At 52.1% G+C, this 19,206-nt stretch overlaps 1 protein-coding gene across 1 annotated transcript in view; it reads left to right on the forward strand.

The window, feature by feature from the left end:
* LOC113205231 (serine/arginine repetitive matrix protein 2) overlaps positions 1-19,206 on the forward strand; it is a 75,591-nt gene that overhangs the window by 26,888 nt on the left and 29,497 nt on the right. Inside the window, exon 2 of the mRNA XM_026420754.2 lies at positions 3,669-3,731. The gene's annotated coding sequence lies outside the window, so the exon portion shown is untranslated. The remainder of the gene's footprint in view (positions 1-3,668; positions 3,732-19,206) is intronic.

The raw sequence follows: 19,206 nt of genomic DNA on the forward strand, positions 1-19,206 counted from the left end.
GCGGTCGCAGTTCGTTCGTTGCTCTTCGGGAACCGGTCCGGCGTCGCGACGCCTGTCGGTGCCGCCAGTCGGTACACTCCTGGTACACTCCGCTACCCTGCCGAGAGATACGTGTGCAGTGTGTAACGCATATTAGGTATAGCCTTCACTAGGAAAATTATGTTCGTACATGTACGACGTGTTTTGTAATTTGCCATTCACAAAATCTATTGAAGTGTGCCGTACTTACATGTACAACCTCCAAGCCATCTCCCACTCCTACTCGCAATTGCATTTCACGTTAAAACGGAGTGCTTGTAGTCTTGAATTGTCATTGTACGACTTTTTCCATGGAAAATTTTCTTTTATACGGTATGGCAATTTTTGGCAGTGCTTGCTGCTTGGGCTTCTACATAACCTATCCTACGTCAGCCGGAATTCGTTGTTATTTTCACGTGCAAAATAATTTCGATATTTCATTCCGATTTTATTTATTTTTAAAAAAAGAGATATTGGAGTTGCTTTAGTTTTGCTGCTGCATATATTTTTTCTTACGACGACAGACACGATTTGCATTTTGCATGCGGCGCTGCGGGGATGCGATTTCCTTTTTAAGCAGAGTAAAATATATATAAAAGCCCTTATTGTGTTGGGCAGCGCGCTACCGGGAATTGAACCGGGGTAATTAACTTCTTGCCTGGTGGACAGTGTGGGAGTGGCTGTACGCCCCGCTCCCCCTACTTCCTCCCCGCTCCCTTGCAGGTCGCGCTGCAGGCTCGGAATGCGGCTCGGATTGACTGTAATACCCTCTCTCCCCCTCTCTCCATCTCCTTTCCCGACCCGCCGAGAGCCTCGGCCGCGGAGGGGAAAAGGAAGGAAGGGAGGTAAAGGAGGGGGGGTGCACCTGTCAGCGGGCGCGCAGGGCATAAGTGATTCGGACGGACGGCCTTTATGTCCTTCGGCCGGCGATGAGGTCCCGCCAGGATTGCCTATTGTCTAGCTGTTTGGCGCCTCGCTATCGAGATATTGCCACCTTCCGAGAAGCCCCGACACAGTACAACTGGTAGGGGCTGTCCGTCGCTTTCTCTCTCTCTCTCTCTCTCTCTCTCTCTCTCTCTCTCTCTCTCTCTCTCTCTCTCCCTCTCTCTCTCTCTCTCCCTCTCCCCCCCCCTCCCCTTTCTTCCTCTCCCTCTCCCTCTCCCTCTATAACTTTCCACCCTGCGCACCCCCTCGTTTTGTTGCACAAAGAATCCTTGTTTTTTTGAGCCCCCTCTTCGCGCGTTGGAGGGTATGTCTGTCTAGCGTGGGCGGTGCCGGTACTGACGGCACGGAAAAAAAGGGTTTGCCGTAGCGACCAGAACCGCTTCGTTGAGTGCAACTTGGTTGCTTGTATCGGGCATGTTGATTCTGACTAACAGTTGAGTAGCTCGTCCTAGTACAACTCGCTTGGTAGACCATGGCTGATTCCTACAACTAAGTCAGCTTGCACAGAGAAGTTGGTTGCTAAAACCGAAATGAGTCGATCATCACGATCAACCCGCCTCTCAGAAGCCAGATTTGCCGAAGTGGCGCGTTCCACCTCCCCCCTCCTAGTCGCCGCTGTGGCGCAGTGGTCTCCGTGCCTGGCGGCTGGATAGTAAGCGGAGGTTCGACTCCGGTCGGCGCCCAACCAGTTTCTCCTTGCACGGTGTCTTCTGACACTGTACTTTGATAACTCAAAGCAGGGAGATGGACCGTAGATGAATGAAAGGCTACGGGAAAGGGAGATCACAGATATATTTTTTGTTATTGTTCCTATATTTGTTCTATCGACAGCCTGATCACTGTAACCAACTTTCTGGTCCCTGCGACCATACGCTCCGGGTTATCACGCTCAAGCATTAATATCGTGAAAGTTCTCACGACCAGCTAAAAGATGGTCCCGGCGACCGTATTTCTGATCCTCAGAATCAACTTTCCGCTTTTCGCAACTAAGTAGTGACTACGAAGAAGTTTGGTTCTTACAATCAGAAAGTCGATCGTCCCACAAGCTACTAGAATTTCTGGTCGTAGTAATCAACTTCTGATTACGACAACTAATTATTTTTTTCCGTGGGAGGACCATGCCACTGTGCATGTCAGGTTGAATTATACCCGGTGTTCATTGTCTTGCAGATACGCTGCATCAGTACACGTATTAAAATGGCGGGTGAAGGGGGAAATAGGGGGAGGGGGAGGCGGTCGTAGGGCATCGTAGGCTTAGCTGGCGGGGCAGGGCGGGGCCGACATGCACCGGTGCAGGGAGCGTCGCCCCGCGCTGTGCGGCCCGAGAGGCTGGCCTAAGGCTTCCCCGCCGCATTCCTCTGCAATCCAATTTGCTATCGCCGGGAGGTTATATGCGCTCTCGGGAACGTATCATTGTGGGAGGTTGGTTGGATTGTCGTCTATAGTCGCGGGAGGGAGGGCTGTGTGCTGTGGCACTGGCGCTGCAGGAGACGCAGCACGCAGCAGCGTCGTCGTCGTCGTTATATTGTTTTCGAAATTTCCCTCCGTCGCTGCATATAGTTCTGGTTTGACTCACCTTGGCGTGAGTCACTGGTTTTTAGGCCCCGCATCCTGGTTGCGCTGCTAGTGCTGCTGCTATAGAAGCAGTCAGCCTTCGAAAACGGGACAAGCCTCGGATCGGAACCGAACGAGACATTCCACTTCTCCGCTCGCTCGCTCGGCCGGGACACGGATCTGTCCGACATTTGTCGCCGTGTGGCCCGGATGTCCTTGGCCGACGGTGGTCCTGCCTGATGTGTCTCTCTCCGGTCGGGTCCTGCGGCATTTCCTTGGGCTCTTAATCGCACGTGCGACGCGCTGGAGAGGGCGTCGTCTCAGTCTGTCCTGCCTGGGTAAATTTCCAAAAAATTCTGGATAAAAACCGGAAAATTTCCGGGGTTTCGGAGATTTTTCTTATTTTTCCGAAAATTTTCGGGAAACTTTCCGGAAACATTCCAGGACTTCCAGCCCTACCTGGGTCCAGATGAGTGCGAAAGAGAGATGGGACTGAGGTTGAGGATGGATGAGTGAGCTCAGTGGGAAAGAATGCGTGAGCAGCATCCTTTGCATCTCCCTTTCTCGCTCTCGGTCTGTGGCTCGAGTTGAGGAAGGGGCTGTGCTGTGCTGGACCGCCGCCGGGGTGCAGCATTTTGTGGCGAGGAAGAGAAGTGGTGGTCTGGCCCAGTTCATCCTATCTGATGAAGCGCGCAGAGCTGTTATCAGCCACTTTCTCTCTTCGTCCCACCTGAAGAAAGTGACCTTTTTTACTATCGCATCGCAAGTGTTTTTTTATTATTTCAGTCCTTAGTTTTGTCTTCCGCGAGGCACGCTTAATTCGTGGCTATCGAGTAATGAATCGGAGGAAAGTGTAGGCTATCTCGGCCGAGGGTATTGCGTGGGAACACTGGAAACACTAGGATAGGGTGGGTGTTATAGCACCGTCATTAAGCGCCAAAAGCTGTAACAACACGAGTTGTGAAAATCTTTACCAATATGACAGTGACTAAACTACCCCGTCGTATTTTGTAGTTGAAGTTATAGAAAGTTATATACAGTTTATATTAAGCAGCATAACTTACAGAAACATTCGACGACGGGTTTTTTTTGTCAACTAGTGTGTCGTCAATGGTTAACTTGTTTTACAGTGTGCTGTTTTCTGTTCACAGGTGCCCTGACGTGCCAAGGATTGAGAACGCCTTCTGTCGTTTGCCGGAGCAGATGTGACCAAGGTGTGTTTTTAATGTGGTTATGTGCCTTTTTGTTTTGAACTAACAACTCACCCACAACTTTCTCCTAACCTCATTCTTAAAAAAAAATTGACATGAATTACCCTCTTTTTAATTTTGTAATGTCGCTTTCAAAGAAGACTCAGATATAGTGTGAGGGGTGATTCATCTTAGGTAGCACAAAGTAACTCCAAATAATATTCATACTCTTTTTGTGCGGACGTTTCGCGTTGACGGTGCCTGCGGTGCCTTGAATGGGCGAAGCTTCCCCTTTAACGAGTCAATATGGGGCGGGCGCGCAGTGGGTAGCTCCCAATTTCACGACCACTTAGGGTTTACGTACGTCATTGTGTTAGATTACCCGGTTGGTGGAGGGGGAATGAGGGGACGACTCTCGGCTTTCGCTCGCCGCGATGAGGGGTTGTCGCGTCGCGGACGGGCAGTCTCGTTTGCAAATCCGCGCGCTGATTTGAATCGCGCGGGGCGTTGCGCGGGGGCACCACCGCCCAAGGCCGCACGCACTCGTCGTGAGTGCAGGCTAAGTGCACGCACCTGATGACAGGTGTGGGGGCAGAGTGCACCTGATGACAGGTGCGAGTGGGCAATGCACCTGTCTCAGATGGAATGCGCCACAGCAGTGTGGGCTGCTTCTTTTCTATCAAAGTGACGCGGCGATCAGCGGAGAAACGAAAGTGTCAGGTCGCACCTTTTGCAGGGGGTGCGAAAGATATTTTGAGCTGACTGCCTTTGCAAAGTCACGGAACAACGTGCTAAAAATTAGTGCCCTTTGGCAGTTTTGATGCATTTGTAAAGCGGCAGGCACTGTACCCGCACAACGCCTTTTGTTTTTTCACTGAGCCGATTGCATACACTCCGCGCGAGTAGGGCGCGCGCGATCGCTTCTTTGGGTCGCGACCATAAAATCTCATCGCGTTGCATCCCTTGTGGCTCCTCTGTGGCGGGCCGGAAGCAATTCCCCGGACAGTTTAGCGCGTGCTCCCTTTTTAGTCGCGATAGTGGCGGGGGAAGTAAGTAGTGCAGTCAGTCGTAGACGATCGGGACTCAAAAGTAGTGCGGTTCGAGGGATTCCCTATCCATATTCGTCTGCACCTGCAGATGGACCGGTCGCTGCGCGTCGGGAGGCTGCGCAAGCAGATGGGATGGGGAGGGGGGGGGGGAGTGTTCCTCTCGCGGGCTCCACTCGGCTTGCCGCGTGCTTTCTCCCGCGGACGTGTCGCGGTGTGCATATGCATGGGCTCGCCTTGTCACGCGCGGCCCAAGGTCACGGGGTCACTGCCGAGATGGCGCCTCCTGGCTGGGGGCGGCGGCGACAGCGCGCACGGGCGGAATCAAGGAAATGGTCGCCCAAGGGTAATGCTCTGTAAAGATTGTTCAATAATGTACATTGACAGCACTATAACTGGTGTTAATTTTTATTTTTTCACTTTCTCGTGCTGTTTGCACAGCAACACTATATCTTATTAACATGAAATGATCGAAAAAACATTATTTGCCTCGTAAGATAAACGTAACATTTATTGTGTTGCATTAAAAACAAACTTTGTTGTTCTTCAAAAATACTATTTTTGTTTAAACAAGCTATTTTGTAAACTAAGAAAAGTCTTGCCAAAAATTCTTAAATTCGGTGTGCGTGGCTTTTTCTCGCCGGCAGCGAAGCGGGGCACCTTTGGTTGTATAGCCATGTGACTCCGAGCGTGTGCGGCGACCCAGTGAGCTTGTTCGTAAGCGGCGGTGCCTGGCGACGGGCCGCCTTGTGGACCACGTGTGCTCCCGTGTTCCCTTACGTTCGTTAACCTTTCGCCAGGGTCCTCCGACCTCGAGGGGCGACTGCTGCTGCTGCAGGGGGCGGGCCCCGGGCCGAGTGGTATGAATGAACGGGCGAATGAATGTGCTAATATATCAGATAGTACTCTGTATTGTGGAACGGCGGCGGCGGCGGCGGCGGGCGCACTGGAGCGGCAAGCCACCTGCAGCGGTCGCGCTGCTGCTGCGTGGCCTGCCACGCCACGCCCCACCCCGCCCGGCCACGCCCCGCCCCGCCCGCGGCGCCAATTTGAGTCGCACGTGCCTGCCGCGGCATGGCAGCGCCCAGCAGTAATACTTTGTATTTTTCTTCTCACTTTTCTCGCGCCCGCCGGGGAGGGAAAGTAGCGAGGATCAATGGCTGTGCGAGTGATAGGGAGGGGAGGGGGGGACGGACACTGGTCCCGACACTGGACAGCCGCGCACATTCCTGGGGAGCCTATACAGCGGAGAGCTGAAAACAAAACCGAGATCAAGGGGGGTGGGGGGGAATGTCAAAAAAATAAAAGTAGAAAAAATGTTGGTGTGCCGGCCTGGCCCAACGACTACGACGGTCGGAAGGGCGCGCAATTGAAAGTGGGATCGTGACTGCAGCGACACCTTTCGTTTTGGCGTTTTCTACGGAGAAGTGCGATGCGCTATGGCGATTGTTGTTGTAGGCCTCGATGACGTCGTCGAGGTGGGCGGCGAGGCTCTGTACCCGTGACCCTGTTTCTGGCGGGCCCCGCGCAGTGCGAGGTGACTTGAATGCGGGATGCTCGCCATCCTTGGGCGCGCCCGTGACATTGCGCGGCTAGTCGTACGCATTTCGGGACAGTAAATTTTTCATACCATCACTAAAATAATTCCCCCCTGTCTGTAATTTGCGTGTTAGGTCATATGATCAAGCGGAGTCTCTGTAGGTGTGTGCGTTGGGTGATAAAGGGCTTATCGCTGGATGCCGTGTCCCCCACCTGTTCGTATGTGGGCCCGTGCCCCGCACCTCCACCCGACCCCGGCCCGCCGCACCCCACCCCACCCCACCCTTCCCCGCAGGCACCGTTACGCGCGATCCGCTCTGCACGACTCTGCCAAAAGTGATATGCACTTGGGTAAAGGGTTTCCTTCTCGTTTATCTCTGATTTTGTCAGATTTAACAAAATGTGGGGCTTTCTTGTTTGCTTGTTGATTGCTGCATTAATGCTTTGTAGTAGATGTTTTTGAGTAGTTTGGGTGTCAACCTTAGTGTTTATTGCGACACGCTAACTCATTTTAATTCCGTTTTTTATTTATTTATTTTCGCTAGTGTCTCTTGGCCTTATTGCTACATTAGAACCCTGCTGGAAACAACCTACCCTAAAGTGGAGGGTGCAGTTACAGAGTAACTTGTTGGGTTGAGTGTCTTCTGAAGCTTCCTTCGATTGTTAATGCCAGCGTGGGCCTCTGTCTTTGCAGGCGCCGTTGTAGAAATGTTTGCGAGAGTTCCGCAAGTAGTTTTGCGCAGGGAAAGTGTGGAGAGCATGCGATCTCGACTCAAATCGACGGCGACGCTCTCGTTACCCTTTAGGTGCTCTGTGTGTAGTGATAGCTTTGAGGCAGAGGACGCGTTGAAGGAACACCTGGTCATCCATGTAGACCAGGTGTTTGAATGTGATGTGTGCTACCAGAGGTTCAGTCGTGCAACACTTCTTAAAATACACAAGACATTCCATGAAGAGGAAGTTGCTGGTAGTGATTTGGAAGCTTCTGAACATTCGGAGTTTTCGTTGTCATCGGACTCAGGATCAGATGAGTGCTCGGGAAGTAAGGACACTATCTCAGTGGCAGAGACACGTCGCCAGCGTGCTGTGCCCAGATCGCAGCCCAATGGTTCGCTGTACAGTTGCATAGTATGTCCGAAAACTTTCCATAACAAGACAGATTGCTGGAAACATCGTGCAACGCATACTGCCTTTAATTGTGCAGATTGCAATAGGACGTTTAAGCGCTTAGAACACCTAAAAAATCACCGACTTACGGTCCATTCAACTGCCAGACCTTACTCTTGTCACGAATGCGACAAGTCGTTTAAGCTGGTTCGTGATCTTCAAAAACATGCTGTTATTCATTCGGCCAGGAAACGGCGTAAATGTACTCTGTGTGATAAGGCTTTCCGCACAACAAGTGATCTTACGAACCATATGCGCTGCCACTCCGAAGAGAGGTCGTATAAGTGTACTTTGTGTCCCAAAGCTTACAAACGTGGAGCTCATTTACAGAATCATATTCAATCTGTTCACTGTGATGAACGGAATTTCGACTGTACTCTGTGTCAGAAATCTTTTAAACTTCGCGACTATCTTGTAAGTCACATGCAATCTCACACGGAAGAAAAGCCACATGTGTGTTCTGTATGTAATAAGGCATTTCGCACAGCAGTGTATCTCAAGACTCATATGGCAACCCACTCTGACACGAGGTTGTTTGAATGTACTTTGTGTCCCAACGCTTACAAACGTGGAGAACATTTAAAGAAACACATTCAATCTGTTCACTGTGACGAACGGAGTTTCGACTGTACTCTGTGTCAGAAATCTTTTAAACTTCGCGACTATCTTGTAAGTCACATGCAATCTCACGCGGACGAAAAGCCACATGTGTGTTCTGTGTGTAATATGGCTTTCCGCACAACAGGTGGGCTTGCGAAGCATATGAGCTGCCACTCCGAAGAGAGGTTGTTTGAGTGTAGTTTGTGTCCCAAAGCTTACAAACGTGGAGAACATTTGAAGATTCACATTCAAACCGTTCACTGTGATGAACGGACTTTTGACTGCACATTGTGTCAGAAATCCTTTAAATTGCGCATTCACCTTACTCGCCATATGCAGACTCACACAGATGAAAAGCCACATGTGTGTTCTGTATGTAATAAGGCGTTTCGCACAGCAGGTGACCTTAAGATTCATAGTGTGACACACTCTGACGCGAGGTTGTGTGAGTGTACGTTATGTCCTAAAGCTTACAAACGTGGAGAACATTTAAAGAAACACATTCAATCTGTTCACTGTGACGAACGGAGTTTCGACTGTACTCTCTGTCGGAAATCTTTTAAACTTCGCGACTATCTTGCAATTCACATGCGGTCTCATACAGATGAAAAGCCACATGTATGTTCTATGTGTAACAAGGCTTTCCACACAACAGGTGGGCTTGCGATGCATATGAGCTGCCACTCCGAAGAGAGGTTGTTTGAGTGTACTTTGTGTCCCAAAACTTTCAAACGTGAGGACCATTTAAAGAATCACGTTATCTCAGTTCACTCTAATGTCAAACCGCACAAATGCTCGGTTTGCAAAAAGTCGTTTTCCCTTCCGTCGCTGCTGACCTCTCATATGAAGCGGCATGTGACAGCTCGACCACACAAGTGCAAACTATGCAAGAAACGGTTTAAAACTTCTAGTGATATGCAAGCTCACCGAGCCGTACATTCGGATAAGAAGCCCCATAGTTGCCATCAGTGCGGCATGAAGTTTAGGCGCTTTGCCCACCTCAAAGTGCACTTTTCCCGAATACACTCTGCCGAAATTGAGGCTGCCTGATCTGTTTCAATTCGGTGTGTGTGTGTGTGTGTGTGTGTGTGTGTATGTGTTTTTGTGTTTTGTTAACCTGCGGAGCGGGTGCTGTTGTTGTGTCTCGACTGCATTCCTTGGGCGGGTCCTTGAACTCGGCTGGCCTGCAATTGGCACCTAGACTCGGGCGGGGCGCGGCTGGGCGCGGCGGGGCGCGGCCGGACCCCGGGGTGCGATGCGCAACGTGTGTCGGATGCTGCGCTCCTGGACCGTATCTCTCATCTCGGACGCTAAGCTATTCGCTTTTGTTCGGCGCCGGAAGGCGAGGCCGCAGTGGCGTAACCCGTCCCTTCCGTCGGGGCGGAGCAGCGCTAGGCGGAGAGGAGGGCCCCCCCGTTGTTGGCGCTATTGTAGCATTGTTTTGTGTCTGATTTGGAGCATTTTGTGTCGGGCCGAGATACAGGGTTTGATATTGGGCGCGGCCCTGACCATACCGGGAAATCGGTAATGGTCGCCGCTGCTGCTGCTGCATCTACCCGCCGCGCGTCCAGATGCGATTTGTGTCTGAAGTGCGGCGCAGAATTAGTTTCGCGGTTTTGCTTTTGTTGGCGGCCAGAATCGTTGTCGGAGTTTGCGTGGAAAAATAGTCCGAAAAAAATAAAATTCCTTTGTCTCTCAAATAATTACTTTAGTGGAATGGGCTAGCGCGATATACTTCATTTCTGCCTGCCGCGGGCGGCGGGGCAGGGCCGGGCAGCGTGGGTTAGCGTGGCCGTCACGTCGGGGCGTAAAATTGTAATTTGGGCCCTTGAAGGTCTCCCTCCTCGTCTCGGGTATCGCGCTATAGGCGGGCCGGCGGCGCGTTGCGCAACGGCTGATCGATAATTACCTTTGCTCCTCGGTGTGTGTGTGTGTGTGGGGGGGGGGGGGGGTGGGGGGGGGGGCTGGGCGGTCAGGGGGTGTCGCCTCTCCTAGCCACGGCAGCGTCGGTCATGACTCGTCCATTAAGGCGAGATTGCCCCGTCGCGTATCCGTCACCCAGCTCCTCTTCTCCTTCTCCCCTCTAATTTGCCTGCCGAGTCAGTTCTGCTAAGGAGCTGCGCCGCTGGACCCATCCTCCTCCTCCTCCGGGGCCGCGTGACCAAAGCGAGGGAGGGGTGGGGGAGGGGGGGTTAGCGGGACAAACGCTATGAGAAATGAGTGAATGGGGTAGAGGGGGTGGGGGAGGGCATCGTCTGCTTCTCGACTTCCGACGTCGTGCCGCGCCGTGCCGTGAGCCCCGAATCAGTCGCGTTTCCCCGCGAGTCACGCCGAGTGAAAAATGAGCCGATCCAGTTGGGCGGCCCCGGCCGGCAGCGCCTTTGCAGCAGCAGCACCACCCGCTCCAGGGAAGGCCCCAGGCCCGCCCACGCACAGATTAGCATCTCCGCTTAAGGGAGGGCGACTATGAGTAGTGAGATTGTTTTGCTTGTGGCATAGCTTTAAAAAGTAGTTCTATTAGTCGTGTTAGTAGTTGTTAAAAATATTGTGTTGTAAAAATTGTTTTCTGTGTGTTGCATGTTTTATTTGTATTTTGTCATTATTGTATTATATATAAGCCAAACTTGACGACACAATTGTGCACCTTTATTATTGTTTTATATGGTAGTCAAACTTGACTAACACAATTAGGCACCAATATTATGGTATATATTAGTCAATCTTGACTGTGACACAATTAGGCACAATTATTATTTTGTACTTTTTTAGTCTAGTCTTGTATTATTTTGTATTTGATTTTCTGTGTTTAACCACATTTTTGATGAATGGAATGTTTCATAGTTTTTTTACTTTTAGAAATACTGTTTGCATGTTTTTCCATGGACTGGTTAACATTTTATCTTTAGTTGTTGTTTTTGGTGATTTTATTGTATTTAATTGGAAGCAAAATAAACCATATAACTGCACAGGGCTTCTGAACTAGTTTTTATTCGAGAGATACTATAAAATGGCGATGTTCTAGAGAGGAGAATTATACCGACAAGGAGGCAAGACAAAAAATAAATGACAAATTACGGACTCCAAGGAATCTTAAGTTATAGACAACGGATGAGCTGAATTAAATTTCAACACCACTGCAGCGATTGCAGCCTTCGACTTACTCAAGTCCGCCAACGAACAAACTTCGCCACCAACGAGGTGCCGTGCAGACGAACACTTCCCCGCATTTATCTCTGTGCAGGGCCGCATGGGGGGCCCCTGGCATCACTTCCGGCGAGAGGCCGGCCCGAATCATCTTTCCACGTCCTCCCAAAACTGTTTGTATTTTCGCTGGAGCTTGCGCGTGCTGACTCTCTCCGGCTGTCAGGGACTAGGAGGATCCTGGAGCTTACCGGCGGAGCTTTAGGGGAAGGCGGCAGGCGCTTCGACGAAAGCTGTGCGCGGCGCCCCTCTTTGGCACCTGCTTGTCAGCAGCGCGCCGCGACGCACCGGGTGATTTGAGTTGTGCGACGCGTGCAGAAAAGAGAGAGGAGAACGCAACGGAGGGGGAGGTAGGGGGTATTTATCCCGTAGATATTTCCTCGAAGGGCCCGACAGGCCCACCCGCGGTGGCGCGGCGCTCCCCCGCATTCCCACGACGCTGCTCCGGGTCATTTCGGCGCTGACAGCTCTGGCCCTCCTGATGCGGCGATTTTTCATGCTGCTGGTTTATCGCGGCTTGTTAAGACTTCGTATGGACCTTATTTTTTCTAAACACTTGGGCAGAACAGGGTACAACACACAGTCTTGGCGACCAGGTTGCCACCACGCACGATTTTGCTTCGGATTGCGAGCGGCTGGGGGAGCAAGGCGCTCTGCTCCCATTGAAACTAACCGCACGAGTACGCGCGCGTGTGCGTTGTTTGGTCCCGCGCCGGCAAAGTATACATGCGAGACGAAAGAAGAAGGAAAAAAACGGCTGTGTGTGTGTATAGTGCTGCATACACCTGGGGCTGCTGCTGCCGCCGCTGACCGCCGCGGCCCCTCTAACCAAACAAGTGCGGTTCGCCGCGCGGTAGATTAATGCGCCCCCATGCCCCCGCCGTGCCCCCCGGGGGCCCGTGTTATACAACAGGGACGCTCTGTCCTGTTATGGCTGGGAAATAATAAGTTGCATACTTGACAATGGTGTAGAAGTAGTCTGCTGTAATATGCAATTTTTTTTAAAATTTTTGTTTTTAAATACAGTTTTTAAACAAAGTCATCAGTAATACTTAATGATCGACATTTAGCTTCAGCCGATTTTATTTTTGCTGACTTCAAGTTTTGAAAAACACAATTTTTTAAATACAAGGCGCTTTTGTTATAATAATGTCATCGCCTTCATTAGTGGGGTGGAAAAATACTTTTTATTTTTCGCAGACTAGGAGGAGGAGGGGGCGGAGGCGGCGGCGGTGGCTCGGTCCAGCGCAAGGAGGAAGAGGCCAGTATAGCGCACCGCAAGCGGCAGAGCCGGGCACAGCGCCGCGCAAGCATGGCGGTTCGGCGAACAGCCACCATCATCATCAGCAGGACATCTCTATTGGAGAAAGCGTGGCTGGGGCTGGGCAGGGCGGAAATGAGCTTTGTTCACACATCAATTCACGGTTGCTTATCCGAGACGCGACGTAAAAAGTGCAAATGGCGCTGCGGAGGGGGGAAGGGAAGAGAGAGAAACAAACGCACAGGCCCCATCATGCTATCAAAGCCGCCGTAGGTCTTGCGCGCTTGTAACATTATTAGGTACACACTACGGCCGCAGATCGTCGTGGGGCAACGTTTGGAATTCCTCAGGACAAGGTTGTAGTACGCAGCCTGCAGCAGCAGCAGCAAGGGCTCGTTTGTGTTGGAGGAAAAGTAGTATCCCCGCGTGTACGAAATGTAAGTCATCTTCGCCGCAACTACTCACCTAATGACCTCGGCGTGGAGTCGCTTGCTTGGCGTGCGGTTTCGAAAAACCGGTCCAATCTTTTGTGCATGCGGTGGTGTTCCCCCGCCGCCGTCAGGGAAGAGGGAGGGAACGCCCGCACGCCGCCGGGCTGGGCGGGGCGGGGCGAGGCGGGGCGAGGTGGCGTGAGAAGTGGAGGTGTGTCGTGCCTCGTGCCGCCACGAACTTGACCCTGCCGCAAGGCCAGGCCAGGCGCTGCTCTGCTGCACCGGCTGGAAACAAACCGATAATTGAAGCACGAAAACAAGCGAAAATAATGTTTTCATACCTTTTTTTTTCATCACGCGTTGGGTTGTGTGTGCATGTTGCAGAAAAGACAAATTATACGCACGCGTTTGTACTTCACAAATTGACGCGAGTGTGAGGGGTGCAAAGGGGGGCGGGGACGGGGAGTGGGGCGTCCAACAAACCCATATCTCTGCGCGCGAGCAGACGCGAGTCTATGAATAAAATTGAGATTAAGAGGAGCAGATGGACGCGCCGGGCCGGGTCTTCTCTTCTCACCTCCCCACTCCCCTCCTTCCCGTGGTGGAGGCCTTTGCTGCTCACACTGATGGCTCTCCTGGGCTTTTAGAGCCGCGGCGGCAGCGATCGGCATTTGTATTAGCATTACATTATGATTATTATTGGTTTGCGGCGGTAATTGTCGGCACCGCAACGTCGGATGGATGGCTCTGTAATTGGAGGGCAGCTGGTGGTGCTCCTTTACATGGAGTGGGCCCGAACTGTTACGCGCGCCGTGTGCTCAATGCGCGATGCTTTCGCAAAGGAAAATAGATATATGGGCTCATCGCCAGATTGTTCAGCAAGTGGTTAAAGCCCGTGCTTTGGGTTTCAAAATAACGGTTATTTCACGCCCCAAGCAGGAGTGATAATTTCAACTTCCATAAAGCACTTTCCAGGCAATCGTGCGCTGTGTTTTCCAATCAGTTTACGCCGGTATCCAAGCAAGGCCGCAGATTGTCCAGCGAACTGTTAGTCTGCAGGTAAAGTGCCACTTCTGCTTGGAGCCCGGAAGGGCTAAAACCAACACCCACTACCCACTATAAAACGCGGCACGTTGTGTCAGTCATCCTTCTTTATAAAATAAAGCAATGTTTTGTTTCTATCCTTGGAAAAAACGTGGGAAATTATTTTAAAAACAAAATGGCTGGCGGCTGCTATCATCCTTGAAGGATTGGGTTAATTATGTTTAAAACGGCAGAAGCGGCAAATTACAGCGAGCGTCCGTCCGTCCGTCCGTCCTCACCTTGAAACAGTCCCCAATTTGAAAGTCAGTTTCAGTCGTTAAACCTTCGCGTAAGGACATCTTTGGTTGGCTCGTCGTCCGCCTGATTGATTCCAAATGCTGTTGGAGCGGTCTCTGCGGCCGCCGCATAGCAGCGCGCAGTCGTCGACGGAAGTGGGAGGGAAGTTAACTTCGCCACGCCACTAGTGCCGACGCTGCTTCGCCATTCCGCATAGAAATGTGAATAATCTAGAAGCGTTTTTTTCCCTCGTCTCTTGCGAGCGATGGCGTGGGCACGTCTGCCTCAGCCCCGCGCGTCCGAGCTTCGCAGCCAGTCGTTGACTTTGAGATCCTGCTGCTGTCTGGTGCCCGCACTTGCGGTCCGGCCGCCGCCCTTTTTAGGGTGCTCGTCGTGACTCTCCAGTCTGTTGGCAGTGTCCATAAGACTTGCTAATCGTGCCTGTAATATCGTGTGTACTGAACAGAGTGCGCGGCGAGGGATTACGGACGCTGTGTGTGTGTGTGTGTGTGTGTGAGAGAGAGAGAGAGAGAGAGAGAGAGAAGAGAGAGAGACTGTGTGTTCGCGCTCGCGCTGGGGCAGGTCAGTGCTGGAGCCATTCAGCCCAAGTGGGACGCAGCACTGCACGCTCGCTCGTCCTTTGCACAACTGCTGCTGCGTCTATAGCTGGAAACCCGGAGGATTCTTCTCGTGCGAGTACTTTTCACGATGAAACTTAAAACGCAAACACTTAACACTTCTAGAATGAAAAAAAGAAAGAAAATGGAACGATGCGTTGCTCAAAAAAATAACGTAAGCTTTCTCGCTCTGGTATGGTTCAAGCCCTAATGGGACCCTCGTTGGAGCAAACAAGACATAAAAAAATATTTCGGAGGGTCTTCATACTAATGAAAACACCTGGCAAGCCCAAGGACCGCGGCCTGTCGAACGTCCCAGCCGCACCCAGCCATGCATCGGGCTCGCATACATTGGAGGCAATTGCACTCTGGCACCCTGTAGCCGCGGGGCCGCCCACGTCTAGGCCATCAGTTAGAGAGACAAGGTATGGAAAAACATGTTCGAGCTATTTAGACGGCTGGAGGACGGCGAGGTAGTTGGACCGGTAGTCTGTTTGGAAAGGGCTTAGGTGGTTAGATTGGTGTTGTAGTTCTTTTATAAAATCTAATCTTTCAGGTATAGAATGTGGCTGCGGATATTTCTTATAATTGTTTGCAATGCGTGGCGTACTTCCGGAGATACTAAACTGTGCGCTGGTATTGCCAAATTCTTTTGCATGCACTCTCAGTACCGTTTATTGACAACAAGGAGTTTATGTTCTGGTTTTGTGTTGTTTCAGTGAAACACGCGGGGCCGTGCAGCGTGGCCGACAGATGAACGGTAAGTAGTGGGTGTCTGACGTTTGCAAACAATGAGGATATTATAGGCAGGCTTCCCTTTTCGAGAAAAAGAAAATGAAATATATGCCTGTGCAGAAGCCAAGCAGTAGTCGGGATAGTTTTTTTTTTTTTTTTCTGAGCAAAAGACGGAGTAGTGTGGTCGTGGGTGATGAACAGCCTCATCCTGGCGGGGACGTCACCGCAAGCAAGCCTTTTCCCAGGACACTTCCGTGTTATCCTGAGACTTTCGCACGCTCACATGCACCCACACAGGCGCGCGCGCCCAATGTACCGCACAGTCCTTGGCTTGTCTTTGAGGACGCGACGCGCGGAGACCCGATGGCCGCGACCTAAAAAGAAAATTAAGCTGATGGGAAAATTGTACACACGAACTTTTAATTTCGTAAACTGACATGAGTGATTTACGTATGCCCTCTGGGTCTGGGTTTCAAAGTTCGGGGTTCAATTCCCTTCAACTATAGCGATGATGTTTGGCGTGGCAAGGCGTGGCAACGGGCATATAGCAGAGTTGGTCGAAGGTGTCGGCGTGCATACGGACCGTGAAGTGTAGTGTCATGCAGTGCCGGACGGCTCGTCGTTTTTCGATTCCCTATGCGGCGGTGTGCGCGGGGAGTGCCCCCGGCGCCCCGTGCGTGAGGCGACTGCTTCAGTGAGGAGGAGGATGGTGTGTGCGCCTGTTGGTGGGCGGGCCGGCCGCGGGCCGCTCCTCGGCGCCGCCGCGGGGTGACTCGGTGACGCAAGGCGAGCAGGGTGACCTCTCAAAGACGCCCACAAGGTCGCGGACGATCTGTCGCTCGCGCGCGCGCGCGCGTGTGTGTGTGTGCCTGTTATTGCTTGTATCTATTGCTCTATCCACCTCAGTGTCTTTGATTTGTCATCCCGTGCCGACGTCCTCGTCTATGCGCGTGCGTGTTTGTATGACTGTGTGTGTGTGTGTGTGTGAATGCCCACGATGTGTCATTCATGCGCGATGAGGACAGAAAGAGGTGGAGAGAGAGGGAGAGAGAAGCGTATGCACTGCGCGGTACGCACACAACAGCTGCGTTCGTTCCCTCGCAAGTGGCGTAGCTCGGATGGCGGTGCGCCCTTTCCAAGGGGAAATAGGCTTGAACTTCGGTGTACGTTTCCTTGAACTTCGTCGAACTTCGGTGAACTTCGAGAACTTTGGTGAACTTCGGTGGACTTCGCGGAACTTCGACCGAAGTTCTCGCGCTTCGACCTGGTCAAGAGATATGAAAGCAAAATTCTTCCTCTGTAATCTTTGTAATTCGGGCCGTAGATACCTGCTTTGAGTAAGCTCGAGATTTGCTTATAGTAAGCACTTGAAATTGCTAAGAGCAGCCGTAACTATGTACTAAAATATTTTGAACTTCAGCGAACTTCTAAGATTTATTTTGAACTTCGGGGAACTTCGACATTTATTTTGGACTTTGGGGAACTTCGACATGTACTGTGAACTTCGAGGAACCTCGACGCTTATTTTGAACTTCGGTGAACTCCATGAACTTCGATGGATTTCGGTGAACTTCGGAGAATTTCAGTGAACTTCGATAAAATTTTACAAAGCGAACTTCAGTGAACTTCGGCCGAACTTTAGTGAACTTCGGCTGAAGTTCATGAACTTCGACTTCGGGTGTACAAATTTTTGGAGCCTATTTCCCCTTGGCCCTTTCTGTCCTCGGGCTGCAGGTTGGCCCCGCCACGCCCCGCCACGCCCCGCCACGCCCCGCCACGCTGTGCGCCCGGCCGGCGTATTGAATGCGTCCCATATGCATACCTGCACGCGCGTGCAAGCAAGTGTCTCCCGCGGCCGCGCGAGGAGGACGCGGGGGAAGAGGAAAAAAAGGGACACGGTTGTAGTGGAAGTGTCCCCCTGCGCGCCGAGCGGTGGTGCAGCGCGGCCGCGAGAAAGTTGCATTGGAAACGCGCGGCGCGGAAAAGTTGGGCGAAGAAGGGCGGGCGGGAAAAAAATGGGATAAATTACCGCACTAATACCCCTCTGGCAGAGTGTGGCGATGAACATGCTGAGCTCTTGTGTGTATTTTGGGAGTGTTTTCGCACCGAGGCCCTCCTTTGCTCCAGTTATTCACCGTGCGCCGAAGAAAATGAGTGTCGATGTCCATTGAGAAAACGACTGTTTTCCTCTCAAATTAAATTTGGCTTCATAGCTGATCAAAATTTGTCAACTTCGACAAATTTTGTTTGCTTGAATAAAAGTATTAGCTGCTGTAACAGCAGGGGTTTTGCACAAATTTTGCCGCGGAAAAAAAAAGTCAAAAAGGAACGGTTGTCTGAGGATAAATTGGTGTCGATCAGGATTCAGGGTGGCTGGCTGGAAAGCGAACGATGAGGGGAGACGGGTGGGATTGGTTGTGGGGATTCCGGTCCACCCACGCCTGCTTACCGTTGGCTCCGCTCGGCAGCAGCCGGTGGTGGTGTCGATTAGCATGCGCGGGGTGTTGGTTGGGGTCGCAGATATGGGGCGGACAGAGCGGCGGGGGGACGACGGCGGATCCGGAGTAGTAGCGCTCGCGGTAGCCGCTTTGCCGCCGGCCGCTTGTAGGCCATGGTGTCGCTCTGCCCACGCCACGCCCCGCCCCGCCTCGACATGTCGCTCTAGTTTGCCCGCCGTGCTTGCATGTCCTGATGGGCACAGTCTGCTGAGCCTGGCCTGGCCTGGCCGGCCGCCACTCCTTGCTGCTCGCTCGCCGATTGATGGCGACACACTCTGTCAAAAGTGTTGTATACGCTGTATGCGCTGCTTCCGGGTGTCTCTGCGCTGTGCTATGCCGTGGTATGGTGGCGTGCATACAGTTCCGCCTGCTGGTCTGGCGTTGCAGCGTGTGAGTGTGTGTGTGTGTGCGCGCGCGCGCGCGGTCCGAAAAGGACAAGTAGGCTACATGCGCTGTCATATCAAGTGTGGCATGGCTGAACGTGTCAGGGATGTGGCCAACTTCGAAATGCTGCACTAAATTATGTTGCACTTTGTATGGGACTAATTAAGTTGCAAATGTTGTATGAGGCTTTTGTACTAAATACAACAAGCTTCATTTATTTATTATTTCCTCTTGTTTTTTGTTGTTTTTTTTACCGGTCGCCTGGCGAGGCTCTTTTCGGTAATAAAGAGTTGAAAGGGTCGACTTTGCCTGGAGTCTGTAAAAAGCTTTCTAGCAGTGTGGGTCGCCGCGTCGCCCCATTCTCGGCTCGCGCTTTTGCGGCTCGCAGAGCTTTTGGAATTGTTGCACCGCGGCAGCAGCCTACCATTTGTGCCCATTTCCCGCCTGCTCGCCCTTCCCCTTCCCCCCGCCTCGGAACGCCTTTCGCTCTCCGTGCAAGTGATCTTTTTGGTGCGGGGCGTGGCGCGGCGGGGCGGGGCGGGGCGGGGCGGGCGTGGCGGCCAGTGGAGCACTGAGACGCACTGTGCAGGCCAGGCCATGGGAACTCGCTCGGGCTGTAAATGGAGGGGCTTTGAGCGATGATGGCTGTAAGCTGTAATGGCCTGACCGACGTCTTCCCCGTCTCTCTCTCTCTCTCTCT

This window comes from Frankliniella occidentalis, unplaced genomic scaffold, assembly GCF_000697945.3.
Source record: "Frankliniella occidentalis isolate FOCC.00 unplaced genomic scaffold, Focc_3.1 Scaffold52, whole genome shotgun sequence".
Classification (NCBI taxonomy): Eukaryota; Metazoa; Arthropoda; class Insecta; order Thysanoptera; family Thripidae; genus Frankliniella; species Frankliniella occidentalis.